Genomic DNA, 13,170 nt, shown 5'->3' with positions numbered 1-13,170 from the left:
AAGTTAGTCCAACCACTGTGAAAATCAGTATGGAGGTTCATCAAGAAACTAAAATTAGAACTGCCGTATGATCCTGCTCTACCCGTCGTGGGCATATACCCAAAGAGATGCAAGTCAGCAAACGATAGAGAAAGCTGCACAGTATTTTGGTCAGGTTGGGTAACTTTTCTTCCTGTTCTGTGCCCTGGAACTGTTTACGTGTGAATTCCAGGCCCTTAATCAGTACAGAAAAGGAACTACATCCCCAGCACGCTTGTAAATATTTTGAGAACTGCTAAGTGCTTTACAAATGTTGGCCACAGGGGGCAGCAATATCCCAAACGTTTGGTAAGTGATGTCCTAGTTGGAGAGAATGGGATGAAAGGCCGTGACTTGTGGCCTGATTACCCTAGAGCTGCAGCTCTCTTCCTATTCCTCCTCCCTTTTCTTAATCCATCATGAAAAGACAGATTTCTGTTCCCATGAGGTTCTTATTAATGGAAGTCACTGCCCACTTAGTACATTCCACATGAGAGTAGGAAAGAGCTTTGGACGCTCCAGGTCCATCTACCCCTTTCTAGGAAGGTAGAGACAAAGCCCCAGAGGTGGCAGGGTGGCCTGAGGGTGCACTGTGCAGCAGTGACAGGTTTCAAACCTTGGCTATGTGACCCTGGCTTCATGTTCTTTCTGTGACTCTCTCTCACCTGCCTTTCTTCCAGCACTAGAATTAAGAAGACTCTCCCAGGCCCCACCAAGGTACCATGGTGCCCCTTCCATCCTATTCAGCTTTCCCAGGCACATCTATCCTTGGGGATGACATATTGTCTGTATTTTGTGTCCCAGATCACAGCATGGGGCGATCAGAAGGAAACAAGGTGATGTATCTTTGTATCTCATGCAACACAGCCTCTGTATAGGGAACTTTATCTTGTCCTTCATGCTGGGGCTTTGGTTGTATTCAATTAAGCGATCAATTGCTTCATGAACTTTGGCTGCAGAGATATGAGTTGTGAGTGCTACGCAGGGTTGTGTTCCCCAGAGACCTGGAAATGCTTGCAAAGAGTGACAAGAGAGTGGCCTAGACAAGACTTCCAGGGTCAAAGAAATGTTGCCCATTTCTCTGCTCTTGATGGAATTTCTACTCTATTTTGCTGCAAATACTAAACACTTTGTCCTAAAAAACAAAGAAGGGGTTGGGTATGTCCCCAGCCTCCTGCCTTAGTCGGTTTGTTCTGTTCTGGTGAGGAAAGGACCTGTGCGGTAGGAATAATGGCTTGGCACATGGTCCCTAGCAAGGTGTCTATATAAGGAAGATTTCCAAGCCTCACTCTAGTGGGAACATCTTCCTGTCAGCTTCACCCCTTTTCTGTGCCTTTTGTGGGAATGGCAAATGACATTTTGTCAAGCAAAGCAAACACTGGCTTTCTACAGCTTGTGCTCTGAGAATCAGCTTGAGATTATCCAGCTCTTATAAATTCAGTTTTTTAATTTCACTTCACAATTATATCAGAGTTAATCCCCATTGGGAAATTTGTTCTATTTTCAAGGTGGGAAAATCAAAGCACCCAAGATGAAATAACTTGTTTAAGGTACCCAACCAGGTATTGGCAAGCCCAGATGCGATTCCAACACGGACCCCCACATGTCCCTCATCCAGTTAGGGCTCACTCTTCACATAGGAGATTTGGGATTCAGAAGCTTCTCTCTGTTTTTAAGCTTAGATGAAGGTCTTTGAGTTCTTAAATGTCACTTGCTTATCCCCATCATTAGACACAATGCTGAAGTACAAAAATAAAAGCTCAACAAATGACCCTTTGCACAAGGCTTTGTGAGGCAGCCAAGGAAAAGAGAAGTATCACAGACTCCACCATCCTCCAATGCCAAGATCTCATCCAGGATATTTGCTGAACCTTCCACCTCTGGGTTTCATTAAGAGTTGGAGCCCAACTTAAAAAGATGGACATCAATCTACCATTTGATCCAGCAATACCACTCTTGGGGATATACCCAAAAGACTGTTACTCCAGAGGCACCTGCACATCCATGTTTATTGCGGCACTATTCACAATAGCCAAGTTATGGAAACAGCCAAGATGTCCCAGCACTGACGAATGGATTAAGAAAATGTGGTATCTATACACAATGGAATTTTATGCAGCCATGAAGAAGAACGAAATGTTATCATTCGCTGGTAAATGGATGGAATTGGAGAACATCATTCTGAGTGAGGTTAGCCTGGCTCAAAAGACCAAAAATCGTATGTTCTCCCTCATATGTGGACATTAGATCAAGGGCAAACACAACAAGGGGATTGGACTATGAGCACATGATAAAAGCGAGAGCACACAAGGGAGGGGTGAGGATAGGTAAGACACCTAAAAAACTAGCTAGCATTTGTTGCCCTTAATGCAGAGAAACTAAAGCAGATACCTTAAAGCAACTGAGGCCAATAGGAAAAGGGGAACAGGTAATAGAGAAAAGGTTAGATCAAAAAGAATTAACCTAGAAGGTAACACACACGCACAGGAAATCAATGTGAGTCAATGCCCTGTATAGCTATCCTTATCTCAACCAGCAAAACCCCTTGTTCCTTCCTATTATTGCTTATACTCTCTCTACAACAAAATTAGAGATAAGGGCAAAATAGTTTCTGCTGGGTATTGAGGGGGGGAGCGGGAGGGGGTGGAGTGGGTGGTAAGGGAGGAGGTGGGGGCAGGGGGGAGAAATGAACCAAGCCTTGTAAGCACATATGAATAATAAAAGAAAAATGAAAAAAAAAAAAAAAAAAAGAGTTGGAGCCCAGATCTCAGGGTGGTACTGGCTGTCAAGGTTCCTGGTGTAAACAAGTTAGATCAGCAACCTGCCAAGTTCTCCAATTCAGATTCAGATTCCAGGTTGCATCTCTCCTGTAAACGATAGAGTTATTGTCAACGTAAGTTAAAAAGAAGGCAATGGCTTATGGACACCCCATAATCACAGCCCTTCACTAGTAAAAGAATTCATTTTGTATATTGGAGTGTCATGTGGATAAAACAGTCAGAGTCCAGTCTTCTGGGCTTGAATTCCAGGTTAGCCAATGTATAGATGTGTGCCCCTTGCAAGCTACTTTGACCTCTTTCCTTAGTTTCCTCACCTGTGAAACTGGGATAAAAAATAGGATGTATCTCACTGGAGTATTACAGAGATTGAAAGAGTTACTGGACAAGAAACTCTTAGAACAATGTCTCCCACGTACAAATACTCAGTGAATGACACATTCTTTTATCATGTGTAGCAAAAAGACTAGCTGATAAGCTCATAATTTTTACATGGCACCTCTCAACCATTTAGAAAGTGAATTGATCCAGGACTTAAAAGTGATGAATGAACTTTCTATTTTAGAATGACTTTGCCCAAAAGACAAGGAATTGAATCTTCTTTGTTCTACCCTCGGCTCCCACCATAGTACTTAGCACTTAGAATTTGTTAAACAAATGAATGTGTAATGATACAAGACTAATTAAGCTAAGAACAGTTTCCATATTTTACTATATTTAAATTGTTTTCATTGCTGATTCTTGGTGGGCTTTTAATAAATTGTTTTTTGTTTTTGCAGTACTGGGACTTCCTCTACAGGGATTCCCAGTGCACCGGAGCCACACATCTGTGATATACGCAGCATCCCCCACCCCCCCCAATCTCCACTGGGGCTGTCTGGAGCCAGTGACTGTTGGGTGCAGAGGCAGAAAAGCCCAGCCCCCTTGACTATGGGTAGCGATTTATACTTCAGAGCCCCTGCCCCAATAGAATCAAACTGACTCCACACCAACCACATGGATTGTTAGCTTTTTCCTCTCCTGTCCTGTGGCTCTCTTTCTCATGCATACAAGTTTGTCCTGAGGACACCACCTCCATGAATCAGTATCCTATGAGTGCCCATTTTAGGCTCTGTACTTGGAAAGCCTCACAGTCCTGAGTTGTGATTTAGCTGCTCACCTGCAGCTTCAGCCTTTTTTTTTGCCACCACTGTCTTTAGTCACATGGGATTTCTTTATAGCCTCATATTCCCACACTGCCTCTACCACAGGATCTTTGCACATCTTCTTCCCCAGCTCAATTTACTTTTCTCTGTCACTTTCACACTCACAATCCACACTCATCCTTCAACTCTTAGCTCACCTGTTGCCTATGCATGGACATGTCCAGCAGCCTTGGTTAGAAGTCCCTCTCTGACTCCCAAGAGACTGTATTCCTGCTGTGTTTTTCCAGAGCAACTTGAACTTCCTGGGTTAGCATTTCATCATTACTGCTTGTGGGTTTGATCTCACCATATTGTCCAGGCTGGTCCAAAGGCTGGAATCCAGCCTCAAACTCACAATCCTTCTGCCTTAGCCTCCTGAGTGCAGGGATCAAAGTATGGGGCCACCATGATTGACTCCAGCACCAACTTCAAATAACAAGTTATTTCTGTGTAAAAACACAGTTTTTAAAATAATGTATTGGTCTATTACTTGCCATCTGGGAAGGCACTGTGGCAGAATTGGTGGACTATGTCAGTATAAATGATCAGTAGAGAAAATGCGTGTGTTTTTTCACCCAAGACAAGTGTATGTTCAGAAACCCCAAGAAGAATATGTAGCTCAGGTTAGATATGTATTAAGATATTTAAATCAAATGTCCCTTAGAAAGTTAAGGTTAGGGGGTGGACCCCATAGCCATAAACTAACAAAAACATCAAGAAGTACCTATATGGTATGATTGTGTTTCTCACATTTCCATAACAGTGTCAGGGAAAAAGGCACCCTGTATGGTACCTGCTCTATCTTGCTAAGCAGTCAATGTATTCTGATAACCTCTGAAGGTTACCAGAAACTAGGAGCTTTTGATGCTTCTTCACTTTTCCCAGAATAAAATGCTTAATATCATTAAGTCTTTTTTGACAATTCTTTGTGCATTCCCAGGAGATACTACGTGAGTGCTGGCCACTGATTCTAAATCTAAAAACTAACCACATTAGAAATTCAGTTTGTGAGGAGACAGTGAAGTTTCTGAGTGACTAGCTAACAGAATGGAGAAAATCAGCACACATGTAAGAGCAGACCTTCCCATCTCTGTGCTCCTCCCACCTGTGGCCAACCCCAGAGTCAAGAGGGCAAGGGAGCGGGGAGGGGGACTTGTGAGGGCCATTTAACATAAACAGAATGCTCTGTCCTCTGTTTATTTCTTCTTTTTGTGGTGCTGAGAATCAAATCCAGGACCTCACACTTAGGCAAGTGCTCCACCACTGCCACACCCCAATCTTCTCCATTTTCCTCTGTGTGAGTAAACCAGTCCAGGCAAGTAGAAGGCAGACTTCCCTAGATGCTGGGTTCAGGGCCACTGCACCCATTCACTCACAGGCATGGAGGAAAGGGGATAGTGCTCATGTTAGCACCTTGCTCCTACATAGGTTAGGGGAACTCACAGCCCTTTACTTTGCAGCAGGGCAGCAGGCCACCACAGAACAGCCAGGAACACAGGTATAGCCTGTGTTATTTGCTTAAAATGTTCATTTTAAAAATCCATAGAGATGAGGAATGTCTCATTCTTGTACTGGAAATACTCACTGAAGAGGCTGGAGCAGATGAGGTTGCAGGGAACACAGGCAAGGAGGAAGTGGGGTCAGAGGGCTGAGCAATGTGAGGAAAGAATGACTCTTATAATGAGAATAATACCATCCTGCATTTGAGTTTCAAGAAATGGGCTTCCTTCCTTTCATTTTTACACATGCAGTTTATTCTTCTAAACTTCCTTCCATTAGGACTGTGAGGCAATTAGCAGGAAGCAACGTTTATTGTGCCAGCACAGACCCAGCGGACTGGTGTCCAAAGGCTGAGCCCCAAGAACAGAGGGGTCTCACCTTATACACCCTTGCAAGCAGGTTACAGAGGTAAAAAGCAAGGTCTAATCCATACATGGTTCCATGCAATCCTATATGCTACTTCAGCCTAGTGCTAAGTGTGACCTTCTTCACCTTTGAATTCTTCAGGTTTTATCTCTCTGCTATGCTGTCCTTTTCCCCCTGCTACTTTCTCAGGACTCAGGCCTAGTCTGTTTTCTTCTGATCCTCCTCCCTGCTACATCATTCCCCCCTTTGATGCTTGGACCCACCTAGGGTCAAAGAGCATCATCTTGATCTAGGAGTTTGCATTTCCGTAGCATCATTACATGGGAGGCCATTTTCCTTTCTATAATGGCCTCCATAACAGTCCTGATTGACTGCAGTACCAGGGGGACCAGGCAGGGCAATATTAAGCGTGTTCCTAGGATTAGGCCTATTGTCCCTATCAAAGTTTTGAATCCACCTAAGGCAGAAAACCACCCTCCAAACAGGTCATTGGGATCCCATCCTTTCCAAGACTGGACGGGGACATGGGCGAGCTTTCTCATTCTGTCTGTGATCCCTTCTGTGACCTTTCCTTCATCATCAATCTGCAAGCAGCAGTTGCTTAGGTTAAATTTTCCACAAACCTCTCCCTCAGAAACAAGCAAATAGTCTAAAGCCAAGCAGTTCTGATAGCTGGCACTGTGCATCTTAGTGCTTTGTTTTGCCAGCAAATTGAGGGCTCTTGCAGTTTCATTAGTTATAATTTCAACAACAGCCTGCAGCCTGATGATGCGGTTGAGCATATATTTAGGGGTGCAAGAGCCCCAGGACCATCTTTTGCCCAGGTGGCAGGACCATGGTAGTGGATGATTTACTCAGGAGGCCATTTGTCATCTTTTTCTCAAGCCCAATGGTCTCCCATGTTGGTCCCCCCACAAACATAGGATGAAGTGACATCTAGTGTCTGGGCTATAGACTCAGCCAGTGAGAGGAACAAGCTTTTAGCTTTGGTAGAGATGGAAAATTCACTCCTCATCTCCTTATAAAAGGAGAGAAAAACTTGGTATAAGGAACTCTCATGGGTAATTTGAGGTGTATCAGACTCTCAGGGTCAAGACCCTGTTTATCTATTTTTTTATTTATTACTTTTCCCCGTGTCCAATCACGGCTTAAGTACAGTGAAATTTACAGGGTTACAGGTGCCACGGGTGCAGTTAGGAGCAGCTTTCTCCTTGTGAAGGATGGCTGTGTGCCTAGCCCTCTGCCATGTGGCCCATGAAACACAACCCCAGTAAGGACAATAATAAAAACCCGCATCATCCCATGGCCAAGAGTTGTCTCCCCAGCACATACACTTATCATTTGATGTATACGCTCTTTCCCAAGCTAGGGAAAGAGCCCATACCTCCACACCCACCTTGGTCTATGGCCGCACATGCATCAAAGAGCATTGACACTGCTTTATCAGGACTAAACAACAGGCTGCGGCTGATGAGGTTCCCAGGGCGGCAGATGCTCCTGATCTCCAACCATTGCTCCCGAGGGCGGTAAGTGGGGTTGAAGCAGATATGCTGCTTACCATGGGAGCACACTAGATAGGTGGTGTGATTGTGAGTGCATCACCCGATGACAGAGCCTGCAAAGGAATAGTAAGTATGGAAAAGTAAAGTCTTAGTAACAACACTTCCTGCCCCAATAGTGTGCGTGCATAGGTCACAGGAAGAGGGCTCTGGGGCCATGAAAGACCCCAGATCTGGTTAGATCAATAACAATAAACAGAAATTATGCATCCTTCCCAAAAGAGATAGAAGAGAGCAAATAAAAACCTTTCACCATGAGATCAATTTCTGCCAAGCCTATGGTGAAGACTAGGGTGAGAACTATAACAACAGATACAGACAAGAGGTGACAATGCATTACAGTGAGATAACTGGTGTGAGAAACAACCCATTTGTCCCGTTGGAGAGTTGACTCCTCAAGCTTCTGCTGTGTGTGAGTAGACTAGTCAGCTTCCGGAGTGACTAGTGCAGGGCTGTCATCCCATCATTCTTGGTCCCCTGTTGTTTCCTGGGAAGCAGAGTTCTGCCAAGGGAGGGCGCTCAGGTTCTGTAGGGTGATCCTATATGGTGAAGCCAGATCAGGAATGCACTCCCATTCGAGAGAAGCTGGCTTGACTCGACTGTGGTGGATCCAAGGGGCAATCACTGCTACTTTAACTGTGGTGGGAGTAGTAGACACCCAAGACAACAGTTGTTTCTAACAGTTAGAAAATAAAAGGCATGGAAGAGGCAGAGAGATGGCTCAAACACCAGTACAGGGTTTATTGTTTAGGCAGGAGCCCTGTGGAGGGGAACCCCAGCAAGATAGTGGATCCAAGGAGCTATCTCTGCTACTTTAACTGAGGTGGGACTAGTAGACAAGATAACAACAAAAGGGCATCTCAAGTGGGTTTTCATGGGTGGACACTTTAATTTTTTTTTTACCCAGAAATCATCTTTTATTTTTGTTGGTTTGTCTGTTTGTTTGTTTTTTTAACTGAGTAGAATTACCATGGCAACAATATATTATCAGTATATATGTCCAAGAAAACACATTGTTTTTTTAAAAAGTTAAAGCCACCATCTTTAAGTATCATAGGACATGTTTAGATCCAGTAAAAATAGTTACTTTGTCTCTATTTAAGTAGAAGATCCTGTCTAAAAATATGAGTTTGTGTCTGGAAGGGCTATAATACCAGATAGCCACACATACATAAGAACCATTTCTTTAATTCTCTCAGACTTGGTTATTTTTGAGAGGTCTGGTATCAGTGACTCCATTTGAACTTTGAGGCATTCCCCCCTTGTCTCCAAGCTGCTGTCTCTTCTGAAGATCTGTCTTCCATCCAAGTACTAACCAGGCCCGACCCTGCTTAGCTTTCGAGATCAGATGAGATTGGGTGCATTCAGGGTGATATGGCTGTAGACTGAAGATCTTTCTTGATTGGTTGCTTTTCCAGGATTCTGTTTAGTTGGTTGGTCTTGGTCCCACATTGGGAGGAAATAACGAACAGATCAGGTGGGAGGCAGTGCCAAATAGACCCTTTTGGCCAAATTTAAGCAACAAAGAGGATTAGAAGGAGTGGCTCTTAGGCTTTTTGACAAGGACAATACAAAACAAAATCTAACAAAAGCAGATGTCTAAAAAAGCTAACCTGGATGACACATAAATAGTTATTAGAGTCATTTTTTTTTTATGGACTTGATTGTAAATGTCCCAGAAGGATCAGAACTGTAATGACAAAAACTTAAGAGTCATGATTAAAATTTTGATGGACAATTTAGCAACTAACAGAACAGTATATCAGTACCACTACCTTTTTGTTACCATGTTTATCTAAATTTTGTATTTTAGAAGGCTTGATATACTTGAAAAACGTAAATATATTTACTATACAGCAGTCGCATCACAACTCTATAGGGCTTATATATACATATTAGTTTAGTTGTTGGTTTTGAAGTAAAACCTTAGATTTTTATCAGTTGTAGGGGGAAAGAACAGTTTTAATAAACCCAAATAGCCAAGTCACAGACTCATATAGGGTACCAACTGTATTAGAATTACCCAAAACAACAGTTCTTTAACCATGAGGTCATCTAGAAAGTTTTATATAAACTGTTAGAAAATAAGAGGCATGGAAGAGGCAGAGAGATGGCTCAAACACCAGTACAGGGTTTATTGTTTAGGCAGGAGTCCTGTGGAGGGGGATCCCAGCAAGAGAGCTAGAGCCCATTGCCATACACAGCCTTGGGCTAGACATAGAGGGCTAGTGGAACAGTGCCAGGAAGGTCACTACGGGATATTGTTGCTGGGCAACTAAGAAGGATAAGTTGTAGTTAGGTCACTGTCTGCCCAACTGTCCCTGGCATATATCCAGAAAGATAAAGGTAAGCCATCTGCAAGGGGGAGGGGTCTAGTCCTAACATGGATGTCCTCATTGTTAACCCCAACATAAACCAACCCTTAAATGAACATGACTCAGTTATCTTAGTAGTTGAAACCCCGACAAAAATCACCAGAGAACACAAGTAAATGTTTATGGGGACCAAGTGTGGAGTTAGGAAACATTGGCCAAGAATCATGGCTCAGATGTTAAGGGATCACATCCCAGATTGTTGACATTAACACATGGCTCATGACACACAGCAGAATCCCACCAACCTGTAGTCAATGGAGCCCCCCTAAAATAACAGGCCCAACCTGGTCATCCCAGGCCAAAAATTCCCTCCACCTGTCATGTGGAAGAAGTAGGACTAACACCTCCACTCTGTTGAGTTTAATAAAAACTGGAGGTCTTGACTTCCAGTGTAGTGCTCCTTTTGAGTTTTTATTTATTTTTTATTCTATGTGGAGGATGCACTTTGGTTTTACATAAGTAAATCTATCTTAACCCTCATACCAGTGCAGCAGTACTCCCTGTGATCAGCTGCCTCTTGCCTCTCTGTGTTTTAATAAACTCTTGTCATCTTGACAAATTTGTGGATTAACCTGTAGCATCAAAAATTCCTGGCAGTTATCTTGACACAACAAAAACCATTCTTAAGACAATATTTTGTAAACATTATCAAGAACAATACAATATTTTAAAGATAGTCTTATTATGAGCTTAGAGAATTGTTTTAGCTTAACATCAGTACATTAAATTTTGACCTTACAAACCCTTTAATGTAACTCTTAGATTTTAATCAACTTAATCAATTGCATATGCATCTATAAGCTTCATCTTTTTATGACAACTTATTTGGTATCCCCCAGGGGAGCTTGTCTTTATGGTTTTTTTCCCTCTGGTCTGAGCTGGAGTGTTAACCCCTGAATGCCTGCATCTTAGTGAGACCTGATTGAAATAAGTTTGAAAACTGGTTTTCTTAAAAAGTAGCAGCAGAACACAGTAATAATTTTTACATTGACTCTATAATAAGAACTGTTCTCAAGATGTTTACATATTTATGTGTAAAGAGCCTAGGCAGTTTATAACAGAGATCTTTAAAATAAATACCCTGGTTTTTTGTCACCTTAAGTATCATATTAACCTTTTAGCACCAGTTTAAGAACCATTTTGAAGATGCTTACACGTACACACACACTGTGAACGCCCCATCAGATGATGCATAATCTGACCAGCCATTAGCAAGGGACACATAAGCATCTCATGACTGTCTCAATATCAGACCATGCTTATTGTACCAACCTTTTGGAGCAGTTTTTTACTAGCAACAGTCAAAGTTGTTCCTTTTTTTCTCACCCTTTTAGGTAGGTTCTCCCTGTTTGTACTCCCTAGAAGTAAAGGTGCTGCAAGTTTAGTATTTCTTTAATAATCCTAATTTGTTTTCTATTTACTTTTTATTTTCAAGACATAAAAACTCAACTGAAGGAGCGTATTAAACATTTCATCTTTTTCTGTCTCCAAACATTTTATGACATTTCTTTCTCACTCTCTCTTCCCTCTCTCTCTCCCCCCCTCCTCACTTCATTCATGAACACCTCATCCCTACTGTTTCCATTCCTCCACTTTTCCCTCTCCACATTCACAATCCTTCTGCAACATTTCTTTTCTTTCAAGTCAGACCAGATCTTATGTATCAGAGTAAGCTCATCCTTCATGTGTTAATTTTTGTAAGAGCTCAGTCAGTGCTGAGCCTCAGTCCTCCTTCAGGATGCCCATTTTGGGTGAGGATGTGCAAACTGCCGCACCAAAGCTACCCATTAACACTGAAAGACTCTGATTTCTCCAATAAATTGCTACCTTTAAATAAACAACAGAGTCTAGTTTTCAAAGACCAATTTTAGCCTCTTGGATTTTCCCATTCTCCTGGATGTCAGGATTTTTTTTTTTGTTTTTTATAATTACTCTGTAAACTTCATTAACCACAGTTTTATTTAGTGACCCATCCAGGGGCCACCCTACACCAGAAGCAGGCCAATCTACTTCACAAAGGACCTTAAGCTTGTTAGGAGTTAACTCCATAATCTCCATTAAATCTCCTTTTAAAGTTTTTAACTACATACTCCAAGGGAGTGTTCTTCCTCTGGCCTCTGCCCATCTCCTCTGGTTAGCAGCCTGCCAGACAGACTCAGGGGGAGGGGTTTTGGAAAAGCAGCCGCTTCTTCTGTCTCCCGCTGCTCGCTGCTCGCATCGCAGGGACTTAGGCGTCTCTCTGGCCTAAACCCTAGACCGGAGGCCCCGTTGGGGCTCACCATTGACCTTATGAGTTTGCCACAGAACCGAGGATCGGGACTCCTGACTCACTTCGCAGCTGGGCTGCATCTCAGCTTGCATTTTCACACACTCTCACACAGCACAGTACTTCCACCCCGCTCCCTGAACCTGAGAGACACGGTTTCACTCCCAAAAAAGGTGGTTACTCGCTTGTCTCATTGGGAGGTGATCAAGCTCCCTTTCCGCCTCTTGAGGCAGGGCTGAATTCAAACCTGGGTTCTTACCAGTCTGATGAGCAGTGCTCCCCTCCCCTCACTGGTTCCTGTGCCTCACTGAGTTCTGTTGTGCATCAGAGACCCTAACCCCAACCCACCAGGAGGAGGAATCCCCTCTTCGGATCAAGCTGTCTTTTGGCACCTGGTGAAGTCTCCTCCCGCTGTCCAGGGGTGGGGGGGTGGAAGGGGGTTGGGAGGTGGAGGGGTAAGGGTGGGATGTACCCCAGTCACAAGGGAGGTGATAACTCACCATCTCCACAATCCCAGATAGCGAGCCCCCAAGAAATGCTGCGGGAGTTTGCTAGCTAAGATAGGAGACTCTGAGGCAATTAACAGGAAGCAATGTTTATTGTGCCAGCACAGATCCAGCGGACTGGTGTCCAAAGGCTGAGCCTTGAGAACAAAGGGGTCTCACCTTATATACCCTTGCAAGCAGCTTACAGAAGCAATAAAATTTAAAAAACAAGGTTTAACCTATATATGATTCCATACAATGCTATATGCTACTTCAGCCTAGTGCTAAGTGTCCTTCTACCCCTAAGGCTATGTGATCTTCTTCACCCTTGAATTCTTCAGGTTTTATCTCTCTGCTATGCTGTCCCTCCCCCTCCTGCTACTTTCTCAGGACTCAGGCCTCGTCCATTTTCTTCTGGCCCTCCTCCCTGCTACATCAACATATGCATACATACATACTCACCTGTACATACATATAATATGCACAGATACTAGTATGTAGGATTGGTATTGTTTTGGTATATTATACTATATGCCCTGCAGTGTTATACTATACTGATATATTTTATATCATCATATGACTACTATGCTAGTGATAATTGCAACAAGTAATATTATGGGCATTTATAATATGTTGAATA

The 13,170-nt window shown here is 43.1% G+C and overlaps 1 pseudogene; it reads right to left on the bottom strand.

The window, feature by feature from the left end:
- Window positions 1–761: 761 nt before the first annotated feature.
- Window positions 762–12,061, bottom strand: LOC141424851 (cytochrome P450 2C23-like; annotated as a pseudogene).
- Between the last annotated feature and the right edge of the window lie 1,109 nt (window positions 12,062–13,170).

The sequence above is a fragment of the Castor canadensis genome, chromosome 7 (assembly GCF_047511655.1).
Source record: "Castor canadensis chromosome 7, mCasCan1.hap1v2, whole genome shotgun sequence".
Lineage (NCBI taxonomy): Eukaryota > Metazoa > Chordata > Mammalia > Rodentia > Castoridae > Castor > Castor canadensis.
Note: the sequence above shows the minus strand (reverse complement) of the source record. Positions and strands in the feature narration are given on the sequence as shown.